Raw genomic sequence first — 24961 nt, 5'->3', positions numbered from 1 at the left:
CACACGCTCACCCGGATTTTAGCACAAAGTGTTGATCAACTCACATCAGTCTTTTGACCAAGTGCCTTGCAGAAATCGTGTCTTCCTCTGAATTCCGAGTTCCACCGTTCATCGTGACAAATCTGTCTACAATGAAAACCAAAAGTAGAACCCCCTCAACAAGCCATTTCCCAAAACCAACCAGGATCCTCGCTAAAGGTTCCCTCCAACGGAAAACAGTACTTTAGGAACAAAGTCACAAGGCAAATGACTGAATCACAGTAAGCTCAAATTCTCGTAAGTTCTATTTAATTCACTCTGATCAATCCTTCCAACCTACACGCACAAAAAACTGCGTGCACATACAATTGCAATTTTAATACCCTTCAAATTGACCACTAAATTTTTGCCACACTCTTATACAAAGCATAAATCAATATATATTTTACTAAAATCCATGAGATCACTGACCTCCACGCACCCCCCGTGCCTAAACTTCCCCCTCTTGCACCCGTACAGAGCAACAATAAACTAACAAATTACTAATGAATCCCCAAGTAAAACATATAAAATTTTCCCTCCAAAATTACTACCACTAATTACAATTTAGATCAGCTTTTCATTTCTCCTCTTTCTCTATATACTCTCGATTGCATCAATCACTTCCTTAATTCTACATATCCACTTCCTCACTCCAACTCTCAGTAACTATGGTATGAGCAATCTGTTATAAGTCTTTTAATTTCACTTGCCTTTTTCATTCTGAAATTCAAATTCTAGGCATTTCCCTTCACAATTAAGCGAAATATAGTATTTGCACAGGAAGTCAGTTCCTAAAATTACCTCCTTTACTAGACCACTCACTAAAAAATAAATTCCATCTCGAATTTATTTTCTCCACATAGAAATTCTAAAAGTATTTGTTGTCTTATTTTCTTACTCATACCACCAACTGCCGTTTTAATCTGAACGCTAGTGACTGGGAAGATTACTAATTTCCTATTTTTGATCATACACTCCTGGAAATTGAAATAAGAACACCGTGAATTCATTGTCCCAGGAAGGGGAAACTTTATTGACACATTCCTGGGGTCAGATACATCACATGATCACACTGACAGAACCACAGGCACATAGACACAGGCAACAGAGCATGCACAATGTCGGCACTAGTACAGTGTATATCCACCTTTCGCAGCAATGCAGGCTGCTATTCACCCATGGAGACGATCGTAGAGATGCTGGATGTAGTCCTGTGGAACGGCTTGCCATGCCATTTCCACCTGGCGCCTCAGCTGGACCAGCGTTCGTGCTGGACGTGCAGACCGCGTGAGACGACGCTTCATCCAGTCCCAAACATGCTCAATGGGGGACAGATCCGGAGATCTTGCTGGCCAGGGTAGTTGACTTACACCTTCTAGAGCACGTTGGGTGGCACGGGATACATGCGGACGTGCATTGTCCTGTTGGAACAGCAAGTTCCCTTGCCGGTCTAGGAATGGTAGAACGATGGGTTCGATGACGGTTTGGATGTACCGTGCACTATTCAGTGTCCCCTCGACGATCACCAGTGGTGTACGGCCAGTGTAGGAGATCGCTCCCCACACCATGATGCCGGGTGTTGGCCCTGTGTGCCTCGGTCGTATGCAGTCCTGATTGTGGCGCTCACTTGCACGGCGCCAAACACGCATACGACCATCATTGGCACCAAGGCAGAAGCGACTCTCATCGCTGAAGACGACACGTCTCCATTCGTCCCTCCATTCACGCCTGTCGCGACACCACTGGAGGCGGGCTGCACGATGTTGGGGCGTGAGCGGAAGACGGCCTAACGGTGTGCGGGACCGTAGCCCAGCTTCATGGAAACGGTTGCGAATGGTCCTCGCCGATACCCCAGGAGCAACAGTGTCCCTAATTTGCTGGGAAGTGGCGGTGTGGTCCCCTACGGCACTGCGTAGGATCCTAAGGTCTTGGTGTGCATCCGTGCGTCGCTGCGGTCCGGTCCCAGGTCGACGGGCACGTGCACCTTCCGCCGACCACTGGCGACAACATCGATGTACTGTGGAGACCTCACGCCCCACGTGTTGAGCAATTCGGCGGTACGTCCACCCGGCCTCCCGCATGCCCACTATACGCCCTCGCTCAAAGTCCGTCAACTGCACATACGGTTCACGTCCACGCTGTCGCGGCATGCTACCAGTGTTAAAGACTGCGATGGAGCTCCGTATGCCACGGCAAACTGGCTGACACTGACGGCGGCGGTGCACAAATGCTGCGCAGCTAGCGCCATTCGACGGCCAACACCGCGGTTCCTGGTGTGTCCGCTGTGCCGTGTGTGTGATCATTGCTTGTACAGCCCTCTCGCAGTGTCCGGAGCAAGTATGGTGGGTCTGACACACCGGTGTCAATGTGTTCTTTTTTCCATTTCCAGGAGTGTATTCATAAAACTTTCCGACACTGCTGACACATTACTACCTGAATCTAGAAGTGCCTCTACCATTTCTTTGCCAACTTTAATTTCAATAATTGGCTGTACATTTAGCATTTCCTTTCGTTCTAAATAAATCATTTTCTATGTCTCGTCCTTTTTCTTCCAATATTAGCGTACACACATCCTGTTCTATCCATCCCTCAATCTCAGGTTCATCCCAAAATTTGGTTAAAATGGCTCTGAGCACTATGTGACTTAACTTCTGAGCTCATCAGTCGCCTAGAACTTAAAACTAATTAAACCTAACTAACCTAAGGACATCACACACATCCACGCCCGATGCAGGATTCGAACCTGCGACCGTAGCGGTCGCTCGGCTCCAGACTGTAGCGCCTAGAACCGCACGCCCACACTGGCCGGCCCATCCCAAAATAATTCATTAAATATTTCTTTCGCCCCAAATTCATTCATTCCCTTTTCTAAGCCTCTAGCAATTATAAACTTCTCTCGTTTCCACATTTGCAGCAGTAACGACCGTAACGTTCTACCGTACTGACGCCAGTCACACTAAAATCACACTCCTTCATACACCAATTCGTACGAACTTCATTACACAAACTATCCCCATCCACACTATTTACTTCAGCCTTCTATAAATTTTCTGTTAGTTCTTCCACACATTTCACCGATTCACTACCCACAGCATGCACAACTTTACTGTTTTTCCCCTCCAAAACATCGACACTTGCAGCTTAAACAAAATTACACATCAATTCACTGTTAATCACTATATCTTCCTGAAATAATACATCGATGCCTAAGCCATCATCACCATAAATACTCCTCTAAACAACCTTATCTTCTGATACATCATTTAAATCACTACAGAAATTCACATCAGAAACCTTACTGTCCTCCGTCGACAAATTAACTTTACATGAATTGTACACATATTTATCCTCCGCCTCTACATTACACAAATTGCTGCTACCTTGTCTTACAATTTTGGGATTTCCAGACTTGCTACATTCCGCTGTGATCGGACAAAAATCAGCACACACCGCCAGATTAACCCCCGATCTTGTTTTACATACATTCTCACATTCATACTCTGACAAACGTTTTAGGTCCACACATTCATCAATAAGTTTCGTTTCGCCTTCATTCGTGAGTAGAAACGCGTAAATTCCTTCCTCCTAAGTATCAATACCAGTAGCTTTTACATCATCGCATAAATTACCATTACTCTGTTCCTTTAAACAGAAATCCTCTACCTCCGTAGATACATTTTTAACTTCAAGTGCTGGGGAGACCAATGCCAAGCCTCCCTTAGTAACACTGACGATTTCCGCCGAAACACAATCACGCTCATTTGCAGCTGGCGAGACCAAAGCTACGCCACCTTCACTAACATCGACGCTTTTCGCCGACTTACAAACACTTGCTACTATAACACCTTCCTCACTGCAATTGCTACTATTTGCTAATACCCCTTCAGAAGTCTCCACACAATTTACTTTCACAAAATTCATCTCCACTATAACTTCTTTTTGAACCACTGAATCTTTCCATTCATCACCATTCACACACGCATTCATTACACATTCGTAACTTACATCAATCCCTGCAAATTTACTCACACTACTTTTACTTAAATCTCTCACAAATCTATGCTTCCACCGTTTGCCTCTGCTTTTATTGAAAGGGCCACCTATATAGCTTTCCTCTTTAACGTACTCCATATTACGTTTTTGTTGCCTTTCTCCAAACCAATCACCATTTCTACCATCTCCAGTTTTTTTCATCGCCTGTTTAGATTTCCATCACCGGACCTGAGATGTGGCAAACATCAGTTTCCTAACCGGTTGTTACGCGATTGCACTTCGCGCGAATTTCCCCCATCAAATCTGCGTTCTTTGCTTGGGTCCAGTTCACGGAAGTTATCACTCCTGTTCGTTCTCTGACCATTCTGCTCATTCCAGCTACTATCTCCTTGAGAATTCCTTTGATTTATCTCACGATTATTATTTTGGCGATGATTATCTGCCGGTCGGTGTGGCCGAGCGGTTCTAGGCGCTTCAGTCTGGAACTGCGCAACCGCTTCGGTCGATGGTTCGAATCCTGCCTCGGGCATGGGTGTTTCTGATGTCCTTAGGTTAGTTAGGTTTAAGTAGTTCTAAGTTCTAGGTGACTGATGACCTCAGATGTTAAGTCCCATAGTGCTCAGAGCCATTTTTTTTAAAGATTATCTGGATTCCCATTTTGATAACTACCGCCCGGTTTGCTCTGAGGTTTGAACCTCAAAGCCCTCTGTAATTTCTCTACAAATTCTAGAAATTCGTCCACGGAATCACATGAACAATGGACACGATACCACTGCAAATCTTCGGGTAATCGCCTTTTTAACGTGGTGATTTCCGTTAAAACCTCCAACGGATTTTTCATATGCATAAGCCTGCCAAGTTCGCGCTTGCAAAAATCTCTCATCGTCCCATTACCGTACCTATAACTTGGCCCGTTTAAAAATTCATTTTGGATCCGCATCTGTTTTGCCTCGTTTAAAAATTTATTCAAAAAACACCTTTCGAACTATTCATACGATTCGCACAACCTACATTTAACATTTGCCCAAGACTGCGGGTCTCCCTCCAAATGCCGTTTAACGTATTTTATTTTCCCTTCGTCCTACATGCTGCGAACAAAAGCGTCCCTACACGCAGCCAAGAAATTTACTGGGTGATATCTTCCGTCATCTGTGTAACATTTCAGAGATCCGGTATTTGCCCAAGGGATGTTTATAACCGGCATGGCCTGCTGGGAGGCTAACGTATTTAAATCACTACTTACCTGTTGTATATGTTTTTTAAATTCATTTCCACAAGTGATAATGGACTCTATTTTATCTTTAATTTTGCCCACTTCTTTCTCCCCCTCACCTACACGATTGGCAATGACACTAATTGTTAAATTAATATCGTTTATATCAGCATCTTGCGCTTTTGTACAGTCACTTATCTTGCCCCCAAGTTCTGTCTGTATCTTACCCGTTTTTTCCCCCAAGATCTTTTTCCACTAATTCGATTTCAGATTTTACTATTACAACTACGTCTGTAATTTTCCCCATACCCACTCGGACACATTTTAATTTATCATCAATTGCTTTTTCAAGATTACCCATAATTTTTTCAACTTCCTCTTTCGCAGCGGAACCTATTTCAGTTTGCATTGTACCCATATCTGTTCGAAATGTACTGATATTATTTGCCATTGTATTTATCTTATTTCCCGATCCCTAGATATCTGCATTAGCTGGGACATTATATCTCCCCCACATTCATTCCCCTTGCCTGAATTCCTACTAGTTACACTTTCGCGCTCTGATTTCGGACTAACCGGCTCACTTCTGTTTCCAGAATCACACATACTAGGTGACTGTTTTATATTTGCGAGATCTATAAGTGGAGCTTGAACTTCAGAGTCAAACATTATCTCACTATTTTCACAGGCACTTATATGATCTGATCTGAGATGGTTCCCTCTGCCGTGGTGATGCCGTCGTTTGTAGTGTAAGTCGACATTGAAGACTGCCCTGGAGTACTCGAAGACACTGCCTTCGTATTGCTGTTGATCTGCGTCCGCCACTGGAGAAGTCGCCTGATGTAACTGTAGTTGCTGCCGGTTACCGCGTGATTCAGATGTATCCGATACCACTGTCCGTTAAACACGCTAACAGCTACTGCTCCCTGCACTCAACTTCTTTAGACTCTGAGCCCCCACGCAGATTGCCTTTAATTTGATACATTAGGACCTCTATCGATAGCATGTGTGAGTTCTAAAAATTACTGCGTAATTTCACTATTTGCAGAAACCTACTTGTAGAAAAAAACGATCTCACATTATGTTTTGTGAGAGGTTCACTCTACAGAAATCTCTACTGGTTTTGCAAAGGTTTTTACACTTCGCATAGTACGCTGAATAACAGAGAGCAAAGGAATTACCGCTATGCAGGACACAAATCCGGGACGAGCCCGCAATTGCAGGCTTTCAAATCAAATGAAATGGTGCGGTGATGGCCCACAACTACGCACCCACAAACTCAGAGTTGAAATATTAAAAGTTTTGACTGGTTTCGTTGTCTAGGGGCTGGGGTACGTAGCTGCTGCATTACAGGCCAAATACTGCCGAGTCTACAGTATAAAATATACACATGGATCGAACAGTCGAAGGTTCCTATCACTCGCCAATTGCGAATTCAGAACGTAACCAAGACGTTTATAAATGAAAGATTGCAATTAAATAAAATCTGCAGGTACTATCTTAACGACTTTAAATGATGAGTATGATAGCAGAAGTACTTTTGAGAATGTGGTATATTCCTGCAAAACACTAATTGGTGTCGATGGTCCAGCAATTAAATAAGATATAAGTTGAGTAACAGGGAAACAATAGATTCCTGATGCAAGTAATTAGTTACGAACGACAACATAGCTCGCGAGATACTCACTTCTAAATGCATACTACGTCTTCACTGTAGAAACCTCGGGAATCTCACGAGTTCATAAGTCCGCACTCCGAAGTATTTCTATCTCTCGCGACCATGCGCAAACTGCTCCACACTCCCAGTCTCTCTCGCGACCGTCCGTCCCTCCCTCGCGCCGTCCTGTACCGGACTCCCCCCGTAACCTGTGCCGTACTCCTCCGAACTGCCCGCACTCTTCTCCTGCTTCCATCCAGTCTCTCCATACACGAGTGCTGTGATTGGCTAGAGCGCTCGCGCCATGTCTTCAAGCCAATGCACCCACTCAAACGTAATGAAACACATTCGAAATATTGGATTTACATTTAAATAACTTGAAATTAAATAAATATTCCTACGACTGGACCATAAACACGCCTTAACACACGTTATTAGATACATAAATAAATTAAATGAACACATATCAAAGGAACAGAACCAAATTTAGGCCAGTAGCCTAATATCTCTGTGCTTTCTAAAACACACTAAATATTTAACCAAATATCTTCATGAATAGTATATATCGGATATAAACAAAGACATAAACGAATAAATATATTTATAAGCACGCTGCTACCGTTCTTACATGTAGCTGTGGAGTACTTACGGCCAGACGCGATCGATAGTAATCGGCCACTTTGACCTCCAATAACTCATGTACTATTGAAGTTACATGCCTGTAGTTCACACCAATTTAGGTTTACACTAATAGCTTCCTAAAGACACGTTGATCGACGAAATAGGATGAAGCGTTTAATTTTTGGAAATCCTTTGCTGTGTGTTACCTGTATAATTTACCATCAGATACTAAACTTTAATAAAGATATTGAAAATCTGATTACACCATCAGAATCGTCGTGCAAATAATAGTAATGTACATGTTTCCTTTTGAGGTATCAAGATTCATCCGGCTATTATTAATTTCTATATGCACTGCGAAATATCTATTATGGTCTCACAAAGTCCGCCATCTTTGGCGCTCCCAGTGTGTCTCCTTCATCGACACAGTGTCACCATGGAATTCCCAGCCACGCGGCTGGACCACGCGCTCAGCTAACGTTTGACACCAAGTGGTTGCTGCCGGGCCGCAGTCCGCCGAGAGGCCCCTGCGCGGCCACGCCAACTCCCAACTTAGAATATTTCCAGGCCGCCACAACTCGCCCATTACGTCATAGTATGCTGTGTGTTATCTTTTGGCTCACTGATTGCATTGCATTACTTTGACAAATCCTGTATCATTGAGAAATGCTCCATGGATGGGGAACCAAAATACAGATTACCGTATTTAACACCAAGGACTAACTCTGTTCTCGTGTACTTAGGATACAATTTTATGGTAAGAATACAACGCTTTTGGGAACAGTGATCTCCTCCCTTTAATATCTAAAAAGATGAGACATGGCAACAAAACTTCATAGAGTAGAAGCATGGAAAAGGAACTCTTCAGGAGGAAAGAATTCCACACAACACAAAGTCAAGCACCACTGTAGGAGAGTACAGAAAACACACAGCTCTGATTTACTTACTTTAAAATTTCTCCCTAAATGAAACTGTGTTGCACAGAACGACTTTTAAATTAAAAATAAGAGATCAAAACACATTAGTTACGATGTACTATCTTGGTACACATTGCTGAAATGGCTCTGAGCACTATGGGACTTAACATCTATGGTAATCAGTCCCCTAGAACTTAGAACTACTTAAACCTAACTAACCTAAGGACAGCACGCAACACCCAGCCACGAGGCAGAGAAAATCCCTGACCCCGCCGGGAATCGAACCCGGGAACCCGGGCGTGGGAAGCGAGAACGCTACCGCACGACCACGAGATGCGGGCTGTACACATTGCTGTAAATGTGTTTGATTTTAAAGGCTTTGTGAACATGTCACCATGTTGATTTTCAGAACAATATCCCCATTTTGATAGACTTCCTGCACAGAATAATATCATACTTTGATGTGCTTTGTGCGTTTCTGGAACTCTGAATTTTTCTCTATTTTAATAACACTCGCATTGTCAATGGAGAATATGGCGTGTTTCTTTTTCCAATGATCCCCAAAAGTGGTCTGTTAAGTTACACTATAATAATTCCTTAGCTCCTTCACTTGCAGCAACGAACTCCGCTTCAGTGGTGGATAGTGCAACTGATTTCTGCAGTTGAGATGTCCACAATACAATCGTGTCTCCAATCATTGAAACAAAACCATTTGTTGATTGTCTTATTTTAGTGTTGCCAGCACAGTCAGCATCAGCATAGGCACAGAGCTTACAGCCAGATGAATTATAGAAGTATGGTTCGTTGGTTAAAAAGGGGGGGGGGGGGGGGGGACCAAACTGCTAGATCATCGGTCCCTCGTTCCGATTAAATTAATTCCACAAGGGTGGGAATAAAATAATCGAGACATACAAAACACAGCTGGAAGAAAGGAGAAAGCCACAAGAATGACAAAATAGCAACAGACACTAAAATGGACAAAATCAGACAAGAAAACCGCAGAGAGGCGCAAGAAACATGTAGAAGAGATCAAAACAAGAGAGCAGATTACCATGACTGGCTGACCATGAGAATAAAAAAGAGAAGCCCGCCACTCTGCAACACATTAAGACCTCCACCCGAAAAGCACTATGATGAAGGACACAGAGGGACAAAGGACATGTGTTAAAACTTACATCATATGATAAAACCTACCCTGACGAAGTGCAAAACTAAAGCTGTTGTTGAGGCATTGTCGCCCAACAGCGAAGGTAGGCTGCTGGGAAAGCTGAAAGTCCACCACAGAACGGCTAAAAGTGGGCAGTTCAGCAGGAGTGGACGACCATCATTTGTGAGCCATAGCGACACCAAGGTGGGTCCTTGCGACGGAGGAGGTAACCATGCATAACCCACGTATGGCCAACGTGGAGCCAGCAGAGGACAACTAATTCCCTGCGAGAGGACCACGTAGAAGACTTCCACACATTCATAGTCTCCTTAATGACACAGTTTGTTGTGCATATTGTTATGCCATTCCGTCTCCCAAAGCCAAAAAACTATGTGGCGTAAGACAGAACGCAGGTCAGTTTTGGAGATGCCCATCTCCAGAAGCAGTTTCCGTGTAGCCTGTTTGGCCAGCATGTCGGAAAGTTCATTGCCTGGGATTTCATCGTATCCTGGGCTCCACACGAACACCACTGAACGACGAGTCCGTTCCAGGGCATAGATGGACTCCTGAGTGGACGCTACCAAAGGATGGCGAGGGTATCACTGGCTGATAGCTAGTAGGCTGTTCAAGGAGTCAATACACAGGAAAAATGACTCGCCAGGGCATGAGCGGATGTGCTCAAGAGCACGAGATATGGCCGCCAGCCCTGCAGTGAAAACACTGCCGCCATCTGGCAAGGACTGCTGTTCAATATGTCCTCCAGAACATACGCAAAGCCTATGTGACCATCAGACATTGGTGTAAACCACTTCATGGCCCCAGTACATGTCGACAATCGAGAGGAAGTGATAGTGGATAGCCACACGGTTAATGGAGTCCTTAGTGCCATGCGAAAGGTCCAGAAGAATATGCAGCCTAGGTGTACACCATGACGCAGTATGTGGATGGACCTCAAGGAGAGGCGGTAATGGAAAGGACTCCAGTCCAGACAGAAGGGACTGGACGCAAACCGCAATCATAAGCTCTGACCTGGGCCGCCAATGCAGGAGATGAACTGCCGTGGTTGGGAAAAGGAGACGTTAATTTGGATGCACAGGAGAACTATGACCGTGTGCAATGTAACTGGCGAGCATTGTGCACGCCTAACCTTCAATGGAGGGACTCCGGCCTCCACCAGGACACTGGTCACCGGACTCGTTCTAAAAGCTCCCGTCGCTAGGCGAATGCCACAGTGGTGCACTGGGTCGAGTAAACGCAACGCTGAGGCCATCGCCGTAACGAAAACCAGACTCCCACAGTCAAGGTGGGATTGAACAAGAACTCTGTAGAGCTGCAGCAGCGTAGAGCGATCTGCACCCCAGTTGGTGTTGCTCAGGTAGCGGAGGGCACTGAGGTGCTGCCAGCGCTTCTACTTAAGCTGACGAACGTGAGTTAGCCAGTTCAATCGAGCATCGAAAACCAGTCCCAAGAATCGATATGTCTCCACTAAAGTGAGTGGATCGTCATTAAGGTAAAGTTCTGGTTCTGGATAAACAATGTGACGCCGACATAAATGCATGACACACGACTTCACGGCTGAAAACTCGAAGCTGTGGGCTAGAGCCCATGACTGCACCTTGTGAATGGTTCCCTGCAGAGGCCTCTCAGCAACACCTGTACTGGTGGGGCAGTACGAAATGCAGAAGTCATCCGTATACAGAGAAGGTGAGACCGACGGCCCTACAGCTGCTGCTAGACCGTTAATAGCCACTAAAAATAGAGACACTCAATACGGAGCCTTGCGAAACGCCATTCTCCTGAATACAGGGGGAACTATGGGAGGCATCGACTTGGACACGGTAAGTACGGAGCGACAGAGCGACAGGAAGTTTTAGATAAAAATCGGGAGTGGGCCCTGGAGACCCCATAGTGTGTGGCAAGGGTGTGATGTCGTCAGGACGTGTCGTATGCTTTACGTAAGTCAAAAAAGACAGCAACCAGATGTTGGCGTCTGGAAGAGGCTGTTCGGATGGCAGACTTGGGGGACACAAGATTATCAGTGGTAGAGCGACTCTGACAGAAGCCGCCCTGACATGGAGCCAGTAGGCCACGTGACTCCAGGACCCAACACAATCGCCGACACACCATACATTCCAGCAGCTTACAAAGAAAGTTGGTAAGGCTGATGGGCCAATAGCTATCCACATCAAACGGGTTTTGACTGGGTTTGAGCACTGGAATGATGGTGCTCTTCCGCCATTGCGATGGAAAGACGCCATCGCACCAGATCCGGTTGAAGATGACGAGGAGATGTCGCTTGTAGTCAGACGAGAGATGTTTAATCATCTGACTGTGGATCCGGTCTGGCGCAGGAGCTGTGTCAGGGCAATGTGCGAGGGCACTGAGGATCTCCCACTCTGTAAATGGGGCGATATAAGGTTCACTGTGGCGTATAGTGAACGAGAGGACTTTCCTTTCCACCCGCCGTTTGAGGGTGTGAAATACTGGGGGATAATTGATGCAGAGGCTCGAGCATAGTGCACGGCAAAGTGCTCGGCAATCGCGTTTGCGTCAGTAGATAACACGCCATTGATGTTATTGCTAGGGACACCTGTTGGGGTCTAGTACCCAAAAAGACGTCTGATCTTCGTCCAGACTTGGGAATGTGGCGCACAGCGCACAATGGTCAACACGTACATCTCCCAACACTCCTGTTTCCGTCGTTTTATAAGCTGGCGAACGATGGCACGGAGCTGCTTAAAGGCTCTTAGGTGCTCTAGACAGTTATTTCCTGCATTGTCCTTATCCTGACAGCCACAGCTTCAAGAGGGGTTTGAAGGGTCACACGTTCACTACATACTGAGTTCAGGACATAGACGCAACACTCCCTGATACTCGATTATAGTCCCTATTGTTCCTGTAATATCCCTTACAGCCACAGAGGGCAGTGGTCCACATTGCTGGGAACTAGATTTCCTAGAGGGCAATGCAGAAAGTAGGTGTAAAGCTTAACAGTTGCCATAGCTCAGCCAGGTGATGGAAAAAACTGCCACAATTCCACTGGAGAATTATGTGGTCGTGATACTGGGAAGGCATGAAACACTCAATGAGGCAGTCTATGCCTCAGGGTCACCTGTTGCCACCAGATGAGTACCTGTGCGATAGACATCCCAGCGAGATCCAGGTCTTCAGCAGACGCCAGAATCTCCACCTCATCCTCAGAAACATAGCTTTTAGGTAGTGGTGGTGTGGGTGCCACAGCAGTGCCTTGGTTCTTGGGGAGGTATTTTTCTTTATAGGTTTCTCTCGTGGCTCTTTAGGTTTGTCCAGCTGGGAGGGCTTCAGCGATTCAGTCTCAGGGACAGAGGAGGACCGTGAAGCCCTATGACCAGCTACCTCTGGATGCTTCAGCCACTGGTGGGTGTCAGCTTTGCCACTGGTAGGAACATGGGAAGGGAGTAACCCAAGGGATCCCTTCCTGGCGAGAGGAGCCAAAGAAGACTTACGCTTCTCCAGCTGAGAAGTGGGGACTGATATCGCTGATGGTTAGGGTGGTGGTGGTGGTGGTGGGGGGGGGGGGGGGGTTGATCCTGCAGTAGGTTGTGCAGGAGCAACACAGGGAGGAAAGTGCCCCCCACCATCATGGGGGCAGGTGGAGTCTGAGAGCCAACTGTTCACAGCGGAATGGACGATGGTAGAACCGTTGTTGCAGCAGCAGTGTAGGTTGACATCATATGCACAGGATATAGCCTCTCATATTTTCTCTTAGCCTCAGTGTAGGTCAGTTGGTCCAGGGTCTTGTATTCCATTATTTTTCTTTCTTTCTGGAGAATACTGCAGTCTGATGAGCAAGGTGAATGGTGCTCCCCGCAGTTGACACAGATGGGAAGCAGAGCACAGGGAGTATTGGGATGTGAAAGATGTCCACAATCCCGACAGGTGATGCTGGAAGAACAGCAGGAAGACATGGCCTAACTTCCAGGACTTAAAGCACCGCATCGGGGGAGAGGTATATGGTTTTAAGTCATGGCGGTAGACCATCACCTTGACCTTCTCGGGTAATGTGTCACCCTCGAAGGCCAAGATGAAGGCACAGGTGGATGCGCAGGGCGAAATGAACACCTCGCCACTCTAAATTGGCGCACAGCTCATTGTCAGATTGCAAAAGAAGGTCCCTGTGAAATATGATACCCTGGACCATATTTATGCTCTTATGGGGCATGATGGAAACAGAAACATCCCCGAGCCTGTCACAGGCGAGTAGTGCCCATGACTGGGCAGAGGATGCTGTTTTGATCAAGACCGACCCTGAGCACATTTTGGACAAGCCCTCCACCTTCCAAAACTTGTCCTTTAAATGCTCCACAAAAAAACTGAGGTTTCATTGACAGGAAAGATTCCCCATCAACTCTCGTACATCATTCTTTGATTTAACTGAGGTGTTTGATTGTGTTGATCACAAAATATTGCTCCAGAAGTTGAACCATTATGGAGTAGCTAACAACTGATTCACCTCTTACCTCGAAAACAGACAGAAAAATGTCATTCTCCACAGTGTTGAGAATGGCTATGATGTGGGGTCTGAGTGGGGCACAGTCAAATGGGGTGGCGGGGGGCAGGGATCAGTGCTGGGGTTCACTCTTGTTGCTTATTATTATAAATGATAAGCCCTCTAGTATTACAGGTGATTCTAAAATAATTCTATTTGCTGATGACACTAGCTTGATAGTAAAAGATGTTATGTGCAACAATGGCATTGTTTCAAATACTGCAGTTTGTCATATAAGTTCATGATTTGTAGAAAATGAACTAATGCTAAATCACAGTAAGACTCAGTTTTTACAGTTTCTAACATACCTTGTAATTTCACAGAATGGGCATATGATTAGTGAAACTGAACAGTTGAAATTTCTAGGTGTTCAGATAGGTAGTAAAGTGTCATGAAAAGCCCACGTTCAGGATCTTGTTAAAAGACTTAATGCTGCCATTTTTACTACTTGAACAGTATATGAAATAAGTGATATTTTGACATGAGAAGTAGTCTACTTTGCTTATTTTCATTTGATTATGATGTATGGTATTATAGTTTCGGGTAACACTTCCCATTATCAATGTATATTTTTGGCTCAGAAATGGGCAGTTCAGGCAAAAAGTGGTGTAAGTTCACAAACCTTTTGTCGACACAGGTTCACTTGTCTGGGTATTCTGACATTCACCTTTCAATAAATATATTCATTACTGTTGTTTGTTGTTAACAGCGTCAGCTTCTTCCCAAGAATCAGCAGCATTCACTCAGTTAATACTAGCCAAAAATCCAGTCTGCATTTGGATCACACTTCCTTGACTCTTGTGCAGCTAGGTGTGCAGTATACTGCTGAATCCATTTTCAGTGACATACCACAAGAACTCAAAAATCTTAGCAGTAATCCATGCACTTTCAAATTGAAACTGAAGAGTTTCCTCATGGGTCATCCTTCTATTCTGTCAAAGTGTTCCTTAAAAAATTTAGCTGATTCCTTTGTTATATTGTTGATTGTGTTTACATAAATTTATGGCTTGTTTTTTTTCTTTTTTTTTCGTTCATAAACATTTTATTTTATCTCGTATTACTTTGATGTAGTATTTTCATGTAATGACATATTCCATGACCTTGGAGATTTATTCCTTAATTTGGTCCTACGGAACTAGACGTTTAAATTTAAAAAAATTAAAAAATGTGGCTCTAAACGTATGTGGTTTGCTGATCACTTTTAAACTGGAACCTGAATTATTATTATAATATTGTTTGCCATTGCTTTTACCTCTTCTGCGGCCATGCGCTTTCGTCAGTTTGCGATAATATGTCCAGCTTTCTTGCAATACTGACATATATGATTTCCTTTCTTCTTGTAATTACTTGGCTCCATTGCAAATTTCTTCTGTTTTTGATGTTGCTCATCTGATTTTGATTTTGTATAGAAAACACCAGCTGAAAGTGTGGCTAGCAAATTCTTAATCAGACCCAAATTCTCAATAAGAAGCTTTGTTGTCTGTTCAGAATCAGAAACTTGGTACAAAGTCAACCTGTAAAACAGATATTCAAGTCTTTTTCTTGCTGTTGTTGCGGTCTTCAGTCTGAAGACTGGTTTGATGCAGCTCTCCAAGCTGCTTTACCCTGTGCAAGCCTCATCATCTCAAAGTAACTTCTGCAACCTCCCATGGTCTCCCTCCACGATTTTTATGCCCTACGCTTCCCTCCAATACTAAAGTGGTGATCCCTTGATGTCTCAGGATGTGTCCTACCAACTATTTCCTCCTCCTCGTCAGGTCATGCCACAAATTTCTTTTCTCCTCAGTTCTATTCAGTTCCTCCTAATTATTTGCGTGATCTACACATATAATCTTCAGCGTCCTTCTGAACCACCACATTTATATTTGATTCCAACAAATTTCTCTCCTTTAGAAACACTTTTCTTGTGCCATTGCAAGTCTATATTTTATATTCTCTGTATTAGTTATTTTGCTTCCCAAATAACAAAACTCATCTACTGATTTAAGTGCCTCATTTTCTAATTTAATTCCATCAGCATCACCTGATTTAATTCAACTACATTCTATTAACCTCATTTTGCTTTTGTTGATACTCATCTTGTATCATCCTGTCAAGACACTGCCCATTCCGTTCAACGGCTATTCCAAGTCCTTTGCTGCCTCTGAGAGAATTACAATGTCATCGGCAAACCTCTAATTGAATAACATCAGCGACAGGCTACAACCCTATCTCACTCCCTTCTCAACCACTGCTTCCCTTTCATGTTCCTCAACATGTGTAACTGCTGTCTGGTTTCTGTAAAACTATAAATAGGCTCTTGCTCCCTGTAGTTTACCCCTGCCATCTTTAGAATTTGAAAGAGGGTGTTTCAGTCAACATTGTCATAAACTTTCACTAGGTCTACAAAGGCTATGAACGTTGGCTTGTCTTTCCTTAACCTATTTCTATGAGAAGTCATAGAGACAGTATTGCCTCACATGCTCCTACATTTCTTTGGAATCCAAACTGATCTTCCCTGAGGTCAGCTTCTACCAGTTTTTCCAGTCTTCGGTGAAGAATTCATGTTAGTATTTTGCAGTTTCAGTGCTGTGTCAAATTCTTCATACAGTATCGTATCTCCCATCTCCCCTTCATCTACATCCTCTTCCATTTCCATAATATTGCACTCAAATACAACTCCCTTGTATAGAGCCTTGTACACTCCTTCCACCTTTCTGCTTTCCCTTCTTTGCTTAGAACTGGTTTTCCCTCTGAGATCCTGCTATTCATACAGGTGCTTCTCTTTTCGCCAAAGGTCTCTTTAATTTTCCTGTATGTGGCATCTATCTTTCCCCTAGTGATACATGCTTCTAAATTTAAAATGGGACACACATATAAACAACTTATCAAAGAAACTCTCATCATTGTGCTATGGACTAAGAATACTAAAATCTACTACAAGTAAATCCACACTAATGCAAGCATACCATGCGCAGTTCCACTCATTGCTCCGCTATGGAATCATCTTTTGGGGAAATTCAACTCACAGCACAAATATATTTAAACTACAAAAAAGAGCACTGAGGATAATCTGTGGCCTCAAAAAGCTGGAATCCTGTAAATGTCAATTTATAAAACTTAATGTTCTAAGCATCCCATCCCTATTCATTCAAGAAACAATCCTATTCACCAGGGAATACCTCTCAAGAATAGGCAAATTAATCCAAAACAATGATATACACGCTCATTATACCAGAGGGCAATCTAATATCCATCAAATTTATTCAAGGACATCATCATACCAAAAATATATAACTCATCTGGGTGTCGTATTACACAATAAAATTCCAGAACAAATAAAAACTGCTCCAGATCCAATATTTAAACATAAACTAAAGGCATTTCTGACAAAGCACTGTTTCTATTCAGTACAAGAATTCCTGGAAATGAAAAATTATAAAGTTCCTTTGTAAAATACTGTGATTAGAGTAAAACATTCTGTAGGCAAAATAATAACCTAATTTCTACTATACACGACTATGTTTCAGTTTCACTTCCCAAAATTTTTCAACTCGCTTTTTGAATGTACAAGTACACATTCTATTAATATTAAAACTTAATTGTCTGTGAAATCTCAATGTTAATTTCATGTTTAATGTAGTTTTTAAATGACATTGTCCTTCTGTTGTGTTTCCAGTTGACATTTTCACTATTCTGTAATCTCAGTGATTATTTGTGTAAATTTAAAGTAGCACTACATTGCCTACATGTTTCTTAGTTCCCCATGGAAATTGTTTGTATTCTCTGTATGTGAAGTTACTATATTCATCAATGAACAATTTTGTGTACATTTTTTAAATGATATTTGTTAAGAAAAATGACTTGTCCTATATCATGTGTACTTTGTACAATATGTGATCCACAGGATAAATAAATAAATACAAATACAATACAAATGTTTACATTTGATCTCCAGCCATTCTTGCTCAACCATTTTGCACTTTCTGTCAATCTTGTTTTTTAGACATTGGTATTCCTTTCACTTCCTTCATTTACTGCATTTTTATATTTTCTACTTTCAACAATTACATTCAACACCTCTTGTGTTACACAAGGATTTCTACTAGCCTTTGTCTTTTTACCTAATTGATCCTCTTCTGCCTTCACTATGTCATCTCTCAAAGCTACCCATTCTTCTTCTGCTGTATTCCTTTCCCCTGTTCTTGTCAGTCTTTCCCTAATACTCCCTCTCAAACTCTCTACAACTTCTGGTTCTTCCAGTTTATGCAGGTCCCATCTCTTTAAATTCCTGTCTTTTTGCAGTTTCTTCAGTTTTAATCTACAGTTCATAACCAATAAACTGTGGTCAGAGTCTACATCTGCCCCTGGAAATGTCTTACATTTTAAAATCCGGTCCTGAAACCTCTGTCTTACCATTAAAAATCAATCTGAAACCTTCTGGTGACTCCAGATCTCTTCCAAGTATACAACCTTGTTTCATGATTCTTAAACCAAGTATTAGCTGTGATTAAATTAGGTTCTGTGCCAAATTCTACCAGGGGGCTTTCTCTTTCATTCCTTTCCCCCAGTCCATATTCACCTAATATTTTTCCCTCTCTTCCTTTTCCTACTATCTAATTCCAGTTCCCGATGACTATTAAATTTTTGTCTCCCTTAACTATCTGAATAATTTCTTTTATCTCATAATACATTTCTTCAATCTCTTCATCATCTGCGGAACTAGTTGGCATATAAACTTGTACTACTGTGGTAAGCAAGGGTTTCGTGTCTATCTGGGCTGCAATAATGTGTTCAGTACACTGTTCATAGTAACTTATCTGCGCTCCTATTTTCCTGTTCATTATTAAACCTACTCCTGCATTACCCCCATTTGATTTTGGATTTATAACCCTGTATTCACCTGACCAGAAGTCTTATTCCTCCTGCCACTGAACTTCATTAATTCCCACTGTATCTAACTTTAACCTATCCATTTCCCTCTTTAAATTTTCTAACCTACCTGCTTGATTAAGGGATCTGAAATTCCACGCTTTGATCAGTAGAATGCCAGTTTTGTTTCTCCCAATAACGACGTCCTCCTGAGTAGTCCCCATCTGGAGATCCGAATGGGGGACTATTTTACCTCCAGAATATTTTACCCAAGAGGATGCCATCATCATTTAACCATACAGTAAAGCTGCATGCCCACAGGAAAAATTACGGCTGTTCGCAGTACCATCACAGCAATGCCATTTTGGTTAATGTTACAAGGCCAGATCAGTCAAGCATCCAGACTGTTGCCCCTGCAACTACTGAAAAGGCTGCTGCTCCTCTTCAGGAACCACATGTTTGTCTGGTTCTTAACAGATACCCCTCCATTGTGGTTGCACCTATGGTCTGGCTATCTGTATCGCTGAGGCAAGCCAGTCTTCACACCAACACCAAGGTCCACAGAATGTTTCTTTACACAAAGTTGAATCTGCCATTTCCATGTTTCCCACTGATCTTCACTTTACAACTTTCAGATATCTGTATGACTACTGTCATCATCAACTGAAGTGTTGTGTCTGCCATTCCACATATTTTGCAGTCTCACAAATATCCTGGTGAACTGAAAAATAGTCTAGTGAACAAATACTATAATTCTCACAAGCTGAAGCATTCAAACCTGGCACCATAACCTGTTGTAGTGAACTTAGGATATAATTTTATAGCAAGAATATGACACCTTTAGGAACAGTGATCTTCTTCCTTTAATATCTAAAAAGATGATACATAACAACGAAACTTCACACAGTAAAAACCTCAAAAACAAACTTATAGGAGCAAAGAATTTCACACAACACAAAACCAAGGAGAGGACAGGAAACACAGTTCTGATTTATTTACTTTAACAAACTCTAATCAAAACTTAAAAATACATTGTAAGTAATATTACAAAATGCAACAGAGTGTAATCAAAAAGGCAGAAGAAACACGAACTATGCGCAAAAAATTCAAGACAAAGACCATCTGGAATATTGTAGGACAGAGAGCAATAAAAGTGAGAGATATGAAACAAAATTTAAATTATTGGCTGCTAAAATCAGTATCACAGTAATGTAGGCATAACATGATGAAAGAGGAGTGACTAGATGCAAAAAGTGGAATGAAGTCCTGGGGCATAGACCTCAGTGAATATTGCATTGAACATCTATTTGGGTTCTGTACTTCAGTAACACAGGGATAAAAAATCATTCATCAAAAGCAGATATACTAACTCTAACAGGTCATGCATATCCCACACAAGATATCAGTTACTCTTCTGGCTATGATGGTACCCTAACCAAAGTGCTAAACTCTTGTGCTGACTTGGTAGTGCCACCAATAAGTTACCTTTGTAATCAGTTGATAGGTCAAGGAGTATTTCCTTATAGACTAAATTTTGCAATAGTAATGTCTGTACAGAAAAGTAAAGAGACACGACTGATCACTAATTACAGAGCACTCTCACTCCTCCTATATTCTCAAAAATTTTTGATAAACTGGATTACAACAGGATATGGAAACATCTTTCTGAGAATAGCCTAAAACAACACCACAGTTTGGCTTCTTTAAACGATTATTTACTGTAGAATAAATACATATGATCTCACAAACTCAACTCTAGTAGAAAAGTTACCCTGTTGGCATTTTCTGTGAGCTTGCCAAGACATTTGACTGGTAGATCACAAAATTCTGAAAGGGAAACTAAAACAGTATTACATTAAAGGACTTCCTCTTGCATAAGAGAGTCATACGTTAACAATGGAAAATAGTCATGTTAGCAATCGGTAAAACAGGAATAAGATTAAACTGACAGTGAGGAAACGTGAAATATGGTGTGCCACAATGTTTGGTCTCATCCCATTCTTGATCTTGTTCTATATAAATTATTTACCACTGACTTTCGAGGACTCTTCAAAACCTGTTATATTTACTGTGGCATAGGTATATTGATAAAAATGTTCAAAAACGTCCATACCAGGTACAGTCACACGAATAATGCGAAAGGTTTACTTTATTACTGGGACACACAACACAACCAAGAATGTAGAACAACTTTATTAGACTGTGGCCTGTAGGCCAATCACTATAACATACCCTGAACACAGTAAGATAAGGTAAATGTATGCAAACAGTAATAACATGGTAACTGAAGGCAAGCATAGTGCGGCAGGGTTTAAATAGGCACTCACCCGTGATGGGCTCTATCAGAAGTTCACAGTATTGCTCTTTCACGGCACACTCTCGCAGATGACAAAAAACTGCCAATCCATGCAGCATGCAGGTGTGTCCACATTACTTCATTCTTCTTTCCTTGGGTAACAGTTTGGATTTGCAGCAAGATGTCCATGGTGTCTTCCTCTGCGAGGCTCTGATTGAGATGATGTGCTGATACTGGGGAGTATGGTCAGAAGTACTTGGGGCGAAGGTAGCATCACTGTCCGGGTTCTCGTGTGAACTCATATGGTAGGATGGGTGTCGCTGGCATGAGCTCCATGTCGACATCAGGTCCAGGGCTGGGTGGTGGTCATGTCCCAGCAGTTGGCAACTGAGGCGGAAGAGACAGCTCTGGTGTGGATGGTGGCTGCATCAGTACCGGTAGCAGTACTGGAGAAGCTGCGCCAGGTTCATCCACTGGTGACAGGACCCCTCGTATGATATGGCAGGGTCCCAGCAGCATCAGGTGATCCTTTGAGTGACACAGACTGGCGTGGTGATGTCGGTGTCCTGGCCAGGGCTGTCCGTTCATCCATGCGCAGGTGCAACTGGTCGTAATGACGTTCACAGAGGCTCTCCCCCATACTTAAGTTGCAGAGACGGTGGCCGTGACATCAGGAGATAGCGGGAATCCATTTTGGGTGACAATCAAACCCGCGTGCCCAGACAGCCCCCCCCCCCCCTCCCCCGACTTGGAAATGTGATGATGGCTCCACAGGTTCGTGTCCCTGGCCGAGCCGCAGGAGATGTAGGAGCTCTGGGGTTGATACCCATGGAGCAGTTCAGTGTGTCTGTTGTTGCTGAATGGCGTGAACTGATAGGAAGACAGAAACTGATCCAAGTCAACATCGGACAGAGACCAGGTCATGTACTTTTTCATTAGTGTTTTGAATGTTCTAACTAACCTTTTGACCTCACCATTCAATTGCTGGTGGAAGGGCGGGGCAAAATGTGGTTAATCATGTGGGTATTGCAGAAGCTATTATCAGAGACCAACATTGCTGGAAGTCCTTCGATGGAAAAAATTTTCAGCAGGGCTGCCACAGAGGCAGAGGCCAAAGTTGAGAGCCAGCAAACAACATATGGGAACCAGGAGAATGTATCAGTTACTATTAGTCAGTATTCATTAAGGAAAGGGCTGGCGAAATCGATGTGGAGATGGTCCCAGGCCTGCAAAGGTGGCGGCCACGGAGACAACATTGCCCATGGGGCAGCTTGCAGTAATGCACATTGAGAACATGCCATAACCAAAGGAGTTATGTCACCATCCAAACCAAGCAAAAGAACATGACAGTAGGCTAACACCTTGGTGTGTGACACAACCTAGGGATCAGCATGCAGCAATTGCAGGATCTCCGAATGGAGAGTCGAGGAAACCACTACACGAGGAATAGTCCATATCAAGGAATAGAATACCATCAGTTACAGAGAAAAAATGCCAAAACTCAAAAACACATAGTAGTTACGGAGAGGTCAGAAGCACCTGATGGAGGTGCCTCAGGCCAGCCATGTTATACACAATGTATCACTTTCCATAAAATCAGATTGGTAGCACTAGTCTGTGCTAGGAATTGGAAAATCATCAACAGTTTGTTGAGTGCATTCATCAACTTGGAAGTAAAGTAACTCCTCTTGATCAAAAACTGGGCCCGGACCAGCCAGAAGACAGGAGAGCACATCAGCATATGTATGTTTAGCTGTGGGGCTGAAGTGAATCTCATTGTTGTAATGAGAGAGGAACAGCACCTAATGTTGAAGGTTATGCACTGCTTTGTCTGTGATGATGCTGAGTGATTAAACAGCAAAACTAACACCTTGTGATTTGTGATGAGAAGGAATTTTGCACCAAACCAGAAAACATGAAACTTCTTTAAGGCATAAACAATGGCAAGAGCATCTTTCTCTGTTTGTGATTATCTAGTCTGAGCCAAATTAAGTGTCTTCACGTTTATGCAATAGGCAACTCGGAGCCATCAGAATATTTATGAGCTAACATGCTAGGACGCATCTGTTGCAACACAACCAAGAATGTAGTATAACTTTATCGGACTGTGGCCTGTACGCCAATAGCCATAACATACACAGAACACAATAAGATTGGGCAAATGTATGCAAGCAGTAATAACATGATAACTGAGCACAAGCATAGCAAGGCAGGGTTTAAATAGGCACTTGCCCATTGCAGGCTCTATTAGAAGTCCACAGCATTGGCCTTTCACAGTGCACTCTCATGGATGAAACCACACTGCTAATATGCATGGCTTACGAGTGTGTATGCATTACTTCATTTATTACTGGTTCACATGCAACACGCTAAACCTCAATCTTGCAAAAATTCATATTATGCAATTTCAAATAAATATACATTATTTACAGGTACCAAAAGTAGAGACTGATGGGCATACACTGAATGAGGTTCTTTGTGTGAGTTGCTAGGAATCCAGAAGGATAATAAACTGAGGTGGCATCAGCATGGGGATAAGTTAGCCAAAAGGCTCAGATCTGCCTGCACTGCGCTCAGAAATCTCTCTGTGTGACCTGCAGACAAGATTGCTCACATACTTTGCCACTTTTGCTCACTTTTATCCTATGGCATAATATTACAGGGTATTGCAGCTAAAGTAAAAAAGTGTTTACTCTACAGAATTGTGCAATAAGAATATTGTGTAAAGTTGATAAATGATCAACTTGCAGTAGCCTCTTCAGCAACTTAGGAATTCTTACAGTTACATGCCAATATATTTAAACCTTGCTGGTACTCATGGTTAATAACAAGACTGAATTTAGCATTAACACAGCAATTCAAAACCAAAATACTACAAGTAGAAATAATTTCCATATAAACTACGTGTGCCTCTCTAGGATTCAGAATGAAATTTTACATTTGGGTGCAAATGTTTACAACAGGTTACCAATCAAAATCAGGTATGGAACAACATATCTGAACACTTGGACTCAGGAATGTGAATTCTGCCTGACTTTAATATTTGTATCAGACAAATCCTGATTTTGCCAGTACATAGACAACTCACAGTGCTCTGTGTGCAGTTAAAATAGTTTGTTTGGAATGTCAGATAATAACAGCTGATGGAAAATGTATAAGGAGCAGTGTTTTTTTTCCCCACCCACCCACCCAAAGTAGCTGTTTTTCTCATAGCATACATACATACAGTAATATACATGTAATTACCATGGTTATCAGTTTGAGTAGTTTTGCACAAATTGTACTTTGTTGTTAGTATACTTTACAGAAGCGGCCGGCTGTGATTGCTTCTGCCTGTTAGTGTATTAGTTCCCCCATTCCTGAAGGATCTCCTTCATGAATTCAATTATTTTGGAAAATATAGCAACCCTTTTTGTGTAGGTGAACAACCACTATCTTGAGAACGAAGTCTTTCATGACAGCACTGATACGTAAAACATTCCCATTTTCTTGCGGCGTCAATTCAGGCTGAAATCTCAAGCTTTCAATGATAGCCTCCATCGTCATTGTCATGAGCAACTAACTGACTTCACTGCTGCTCTGGTGGCCTTTTACAGCCCGTGGGCGGCTTCTGATTGGTCGGCTAGTGATTAGTCGGTGATTATGTACTGCTGTCACAGACGGTGTCAATGTCTGTGCTGGTTGCACCACCACTTCTGTGGGAATGTAAGCCCTGCA

The sequence above is a fragment of the Schistocerca cancellata genome, chromosome 3 (genome assembly GCF_023864275.1).
Source record: "Schistocerca cancellata isolate TAMUIC-IGC-003103 chromosome 3, iqSchCanc2.1, whole genome shotgun sequence".
Lineage (NCBI taxonomy): Eukaryota > Metazoa > Arthropoda > Insecta > Orthoptera > Acrididae > Schistocerca > Schistocerca cancellata.
Note: the sequence above shows the minus strand (reverse complement) of the source record.